Source organism: Callorhinus ursinus, unplaced genomic scaffold (assembly GCF_003265705.2).
Source record: "Callorhinus ursinus isolate GAN/ISIS: 27379988/994484 unplaced genomic scaffold, GSC_fseal_2.0 scaffold10, whole genome shotgun sequence".
Lineage (NCBI taxonomy): Eukaryota > Metazoa > Chordata > Mammalia > Carnivora > Otariidae > Callorhinus > Callorhinus ursinus.
The window spans coordinates 8,264,387-8,270,571 of record NW_027397072.1 but is presented as its reverse complement, the minus strand read 5'-3'; positions in this window follow the sequence as shown (position 1 = coordinate 8,270,571).

The window sequence follows — 6,185 nt, the reverse complement described above, 5'->3', positions numbered from 1 at the left end:
TGACAAGAGCTGTTTCCGGGTTGGAAGGCCTCACTGGAGTAGCCCGGGACAGAGTAGGGAAGAGTGAATCGGGAGGAGGGATGGTGGACAACACTTGGTAGTTTTTGGATATAAGGGAGCAGAGAATAGGACCTGTGAGATCCAGAGAGGGTTTTCTTTAAAATAGAAATCCCAGCATGTCTGCATGTTGCTGGAAATCACCCAGGAAAAGGAAAAAGTATTGGCGTTAGAGAGGACAATTACTGGAGTGATACCATAAGTAAGTGTAGTAGTTATCTGTTGCTGCTTAACAAGTTATCCCAAAGCTTAGCGGCTTGAAAGAACAGTTACCTGACAGCTTCGGTGGGTCAGGAATTCAGGAGCGGGCCAGCTGGGTGGTTCGCATGCAGGGTCTCTCATGAGGGTACAATCAAGACATCGGCCAAGGCTACCCGGGCTGGAGGTGTGAGACCTGGGCTGGAGGACCCCCTTCCTCGCTCAGACACACGGCCGCGGGCTGGAAGTTTCAGTTCGTTGCCACGTGGACCTCTCCACGGGGCTGCTGGAATATCCCCATGACGTGGCAGCTAACGTCCCCCGGAGGTATCCAAGGACGAGAGAGACCAAGATGGAAGCCACAGTGCTTCTTATCACCTTGTAGCAGAGGTCATACATCATCACCTGCCCCTTTTTTTCCATTTGTTAGGATGGAGTCACCAAGCGTAGCCTGTGCTCAGCAGGAGAGGAGTTAGATGCCATCTTCCGAGGGGAAGGAGCATCAGGGAGGGTGGCCAGGTGAAATAAATACAGGACACCTGGTGAGATTTGAATTTCAGATAAACACGTGACTTATCAGAGTGTGTTCTGTATGTCGCATGGGCCATACTTACATTAAAAAATTATTTGTTACTTATCCAAAATTCAAATTTAATGGATGACCTGTATTTTTATTGGCAAGATCGGGCAACCCTAGAAGGAATGTGTAGACGTAGTTTAGAATCAGCACAGAAGCCAAGGAGGGAACGGGTGTAGTACGTGGATCGAGGTAGTGACCTTCCATAGACACAGGGTGAGATTGTAAGGAGAGAAAAGGCAGAGTACTCAGGCCTGTGCAGGGAGGTAGGTGATGGGTAGGCAGATAAGGAGCGGGAAGCAGGTGGACATTCCCTTCTAATTGCTTCGGTTTCCTCCCTGAAATAAGAAGCAAGGTTATGAACCAAGGAGATCTCCCCTGCCCCCACCCACTCTCCTTGTCCTGAATTTCTGTGCTTACACACCAGGCTCACTCTTTGATTCAGAGCCTTTGTTTTGCTCTTAATCTTCAGTTGTATCTCTTAATCTCTTTTGGTAGACTCTCTTAATCTCCAGTGACCGGTCTCTCCTGACCCTTTTTCTCCTTCCTACCTCTCCACCCCGCCATCATTTTTGGAGAACACCCGATTGCTCCCTCAAAGTAATAGAACACGGGACCTCGAGTTGGGAAGCGTGGGCTCTGCTTTTTCCTTTCCCCTGGTTTTATTGCCTCTCTGGGTTTCCAAAATTCTACCTCAGTGGTCTTCAAATGTTTCTTTGCCCCATGGTAGGAAATATATTTGACATTGTGACCCAGAACACATGTATATCCAAAGTGTTATCAACTGTAACCCGTAAAGCACGCTGGGATTTTCCTGTTCTGTGCTACTGCAGTTCCTTCATCCCCCCCACCTCCACCCATGTAACAGGTTTACACCCATTAAGTTGACTTCACAACCCACTAATGATGGATCCAGCCCTAAGTTGAAAATCCCTGCCTACCCTAGGAGGCGGGATTGTATTCTTGCACTCCAGGAGCATGGTGCAGAGCCCCAGTGAAATTTTGTCTCCCAGATGTGTACCTGTTGCTACAACATGTAATTGTGATACATTGTGTAGTGAGACCTTTTGCTGGAGCTTCCATGAAAAATTTTTTTTTTTTTTTTTTTTTTTTTTGCTAAATGCACAAGATGAATGTTTAACTCTTTTTCAAAGCTCTATCATCAGCATCATTGAAATGCTGCAAAAGAGATTTTTTTAAAGGTTTATCTGAGAGAGAGAGAGAGAGAGCCTTGCAGATGGGGGTGGGAGGGGACTAGCAGAGGAGGAGGGAGAGGGAGAGAGAATCTCCAGCAGACTCCCTGCTGAGCGTGGAGCCAGACACAGGGCTCCATCTCAGGACCCTGACGTCATGACCTGAGCTGAAATCAGGAGTCGGGGAGGCTCAATGAACTGAGCCACCCAGGTGCCCCATAAATGCAAAGCAGATTTTATAGAAGAAAAGTTTTTGTGCTTTTATATAAGAAAATGTGAGAGTTTCTAGTTCTGAGGCAAGTTTTCAACGCATTAAAAAAGTCAGGGGTTTTACTTAATTGATTTTGGTTTGGAAATGATTTTCAAACTTCGCTTTACCTGTGTAGCCATGAGACTGAAAATTGTGGAGTTGACCCTCTCATTGCTTTTGAGGGACTGTAGATGGCAGGGCTCACAGAACCATTTAACACTTTGTAACAGAGACCTGTTTCCATGGTACATATTCAGTAGGAAACTTGTCTCTCTCTTGCATTTGAGAATACCAAAAGTGATGTATTTTAGTCCTAGAAAGTCCACAGTAAATGAATGTGTTGAGTCTTGGAGTGACTGAATTCTGTTCATACTTTGAAAGAGAACAAAGCATTAGAACACAGTATGTATATGTAAATATAAATAAGTAGATACTTGATTCTTTTTATCGACATCCCTAAAAACGTTCCCATATCCAAGTTGGCATAATTTTTTTTCTCCTCCTTGGGAACATACGGAATTGTCTTGTATTTGGAATTTCCTTCTATTTAGGCACGGATAATAACTTGATTTAGGATACTGCTCATCTTCTTGAACACGCATGGAAAATTCCAGTCCTAGCAATTTTTATTCTTTTTTTTTTTCCTAAAGATTTTATTTACGTATTTCACAGAGACACAGCGGGAGAGGGAACACAAGCAGGGGGAGTGGGAGAGGGAGAAGCAGGCTTCCCACGGAGCAGGGAGCCCGATGCGGGGCTCGATCCCAGGACCCCGGGACCATGACCTGAGCCGAAGGCAGACGCTTAATGACTGAGCCACCCAGGCGCCCCAGTTTTTATTCTTGAAAGGCAGTTTTTATGCCCGTGTGAATTTTCCTGAATTAATTAGTGCAATACAAAAGTCTAACAGTTATGTTTGAATGAACTATTTTGGGAATTAGGGTGCTGTCCCCTACTCAAAACACGTACCCTTCCTCATGCATGAGCACATACTGGGCGGAGAAGTTTCTCGGAAGATATACCTCTGTCCCGCTCTCCTGACGGGGCTTGGGGACCCATGATGGTGGTGGGTGCCGGAGGTGGAACTTGAAAGTCGTAGGGCCACATGCCTTCCTGTTGGGTGGGGGGGACGCTGCCTGTATTTTTCTAGTAGCCTTGGGTTCCTTTCAGACCCGGACAGAATCATGAGCCCCAGACTCAAGACTCAAAGGAACCTTCAAGTTCAGCCACAGCCCCTGCCTGCTCGGAGTTCCGCCGTTCCGTCCCTGAGCACTCACTGTCCCCTTTCTTTCCGGGTACACACCCAGTGACAAGTCGTCTCTCCCGTTTCAGATGCTCCAAGTGTGAGTTCAAACCTGGGGAGTTGAAACCTTCCTCCCCACCTCCCCCTTCTCGTTCTTCTCCCACCCCTGCTGCTGCTGAGTGCCCCCCCTCCTCCTTGAGGCCCCAGGCCTCGTCTGCACCCCCTCACAGTCCGTCCTTCCTGCTGGGGCCCACCTTCCAGCCCCCACCCGAGGCCCGAGGCCCGTAGTTCTCAGGCTGGAAGCTCATCTCCCGATTTTGCCGGATCTAAGGCCAGACTTCTCTGACGCTGCCTGACTCCTTTGTCACGCTGGACACTGCCAGGCCCTTGGCCTCCTTGGTCTCTGCCGGCTCCTCAGCCTCACCACCCACCCAGGTGCGGACGTGCTCCAGGATTTCTTCTTTGAACCCTCCATTCCCCCTTCTCGATCTCAGCTCCTCTGGATCGCTGGATCCCCTGTCCTGGATGTTGCCGAGCCACCCACCAAACAGCTGCCCCTCTCGTCTGTGTGGGCCACTGGGACCTCAGGCTCAACGTGCCCCAAACCAGACTCATGGGCCCCACACCCCACCCACCGAAATACATGTTCCTCCTCCTCATCCCTCCTCTTGGGTCACAAATCAAGGTTCGTGTGGCTGTTGACTGACTACTCCGTGCCAGTGACCAAGCAGAGGGCCCTGGTCTGGAAAGCACGGCTGGCTGTGGCGAGACGGGCGGTGCCCGCCGAGCATCCTGAGGGTGAGGCGCACGACCAGGGCTGGGAGGGGGCCTGCATGCTACTGCTGCTGTCCTGACACAGGCCGTGTCAGGACTAGGCCCGTGAAGAAGTGAAGGACATTTCGGGGAGGAACATTCCAGGCAGAGATCCCGGAGAAGCCCCCGGAGGCCGGAGGGCTTATGAAACAGTTTCTGATTCTGCGGATTTGGAACATGGCAGATGCGCTGATCTGGGCCCTGCTCTCAGAGGCACTGAGCCACAGCAGAGGTCCCCCGGGCGGCCACACACGGAGGGGCAGACCCTCGTGACTGAGGCAGGAGCAGCTTGGTGTCAGCTCAACCCCCTGCGGCCGCACCACCCCTGCAAACATCAGGCCGGTGTGCGGCCACCAAGGCCTGGCTCTGCCACGCGGCGCCAGGGGAACAGCACCCCGTGCACTCCCGCCTCCCCTCTGCCCTGCTCCCCTCCCTCCCTCAGCCCTGCGGCCTCCCCCCCACCCCCCCCACCCCCGGGCCTCCTCTGCACATGGATGGCCACAGAGCACGCTGTGGGAAACTGAGCCTTTCATGAAGAAGGGCTCTCAAACCTGAGAATGGAGTCTGGTGAGTGGAGACAGCAGAAGGAAACCAGGAGGGGGGCGCTGGGTCGGGCCCAGATTTGCCCGGGGCTCAGCTGCCAGTCGGTGGCCAAGTCACTGAACCCGTCTGTGCCTTGGTGTCTGTGTCTGTAAAATGGGTTTAATAGTATCTGTCCCCTAAAGACTTCAGAGGGTGTTTGTGAAGCTTAATGAGTGAGGTCCATTAAACCCCTCAGAAGAAAGGTGTAACTAAATACAAAGCACTATTGTAATTAGCTCTCAGGCTCTTTAAACCAGGTCGCATCTTGTTTTAAGAGAGTTACCGTGACGACGGGTTTGTTTGAAAAACACATAAAAAAGGTGTGGCCATAAATCTCACAATAATAAGTAAATTTACTTTGCTGGTTTCTATTGTAATAAAGAACCGTCTAGCTCCTGATCGAGAGGTTCGCGCGGCATGGGATGGAGACACAGTCGTGGCTCCCATAACGCTGATCCTATTACGGTTCTCCAGACAACAGAACCCACAGGAGAGAAGAGATGCGTGCAGAGATTTGCTGTGAGGGACTGGCTAACCTGGTGACGGAGGCTGACAAGTCCCACGATCCGCTGTCAGCAAGCCAGGGCCCCCGGAGAGCCAGTGTGGTTTCGTCCACATCCGAAGGCCTGAGAAACCAAAGCCGCTGTAGTTGCCGTCAGAAAGCCAGCAGGCTGGAGACTCAAGAAGAGCCAGAGAAGACCCGTGTCCTCGCGGTGCCATCAGGCAGGAGTCCCGTCTTGCTCTGCCTTTCTGTTCTATCCAGGTCTTCAACTGATTGGACGAGGCCCACCCGCGTCGGGGAAGGCCATCTGCTTTACTCAGTCTTCCAACTAAAATGTTAATCTCATCCAGAGACTCCCTCGCAGACATACCCAGGATGATGTTTGACCAAATGTCTGGGCATCCAGGGGCCCAGTCACGTCGACACAGCACATTAACCAGCACAGTGGCATTCACCATGGCCTCATTGCGTGCCAGGCATGGAATTCAGCACACGGCGAGCTCTTGGTCCAACCTTGTTCAATGGATCAATGGATCAATGGGCAAATGGGTGTGGGGAAGCTGCTGGATTCAGCCTAGTGCTTCATAGACCCTGGGCAGTATTTTGGGGCGCCGGCAAAGGTTTGGGAGAGATGTTAATAAACTATTAAAGTTTCAGATCAAAAGATGAGGCTAAAAATAGGATGGAGGGGCCAGGGCACGGACTCGGCTGAGAGCTGTGAACACCCAGCCAGTCTTCCCAGCAGAGGCTTCTAGCAGATGAGGCGGGGA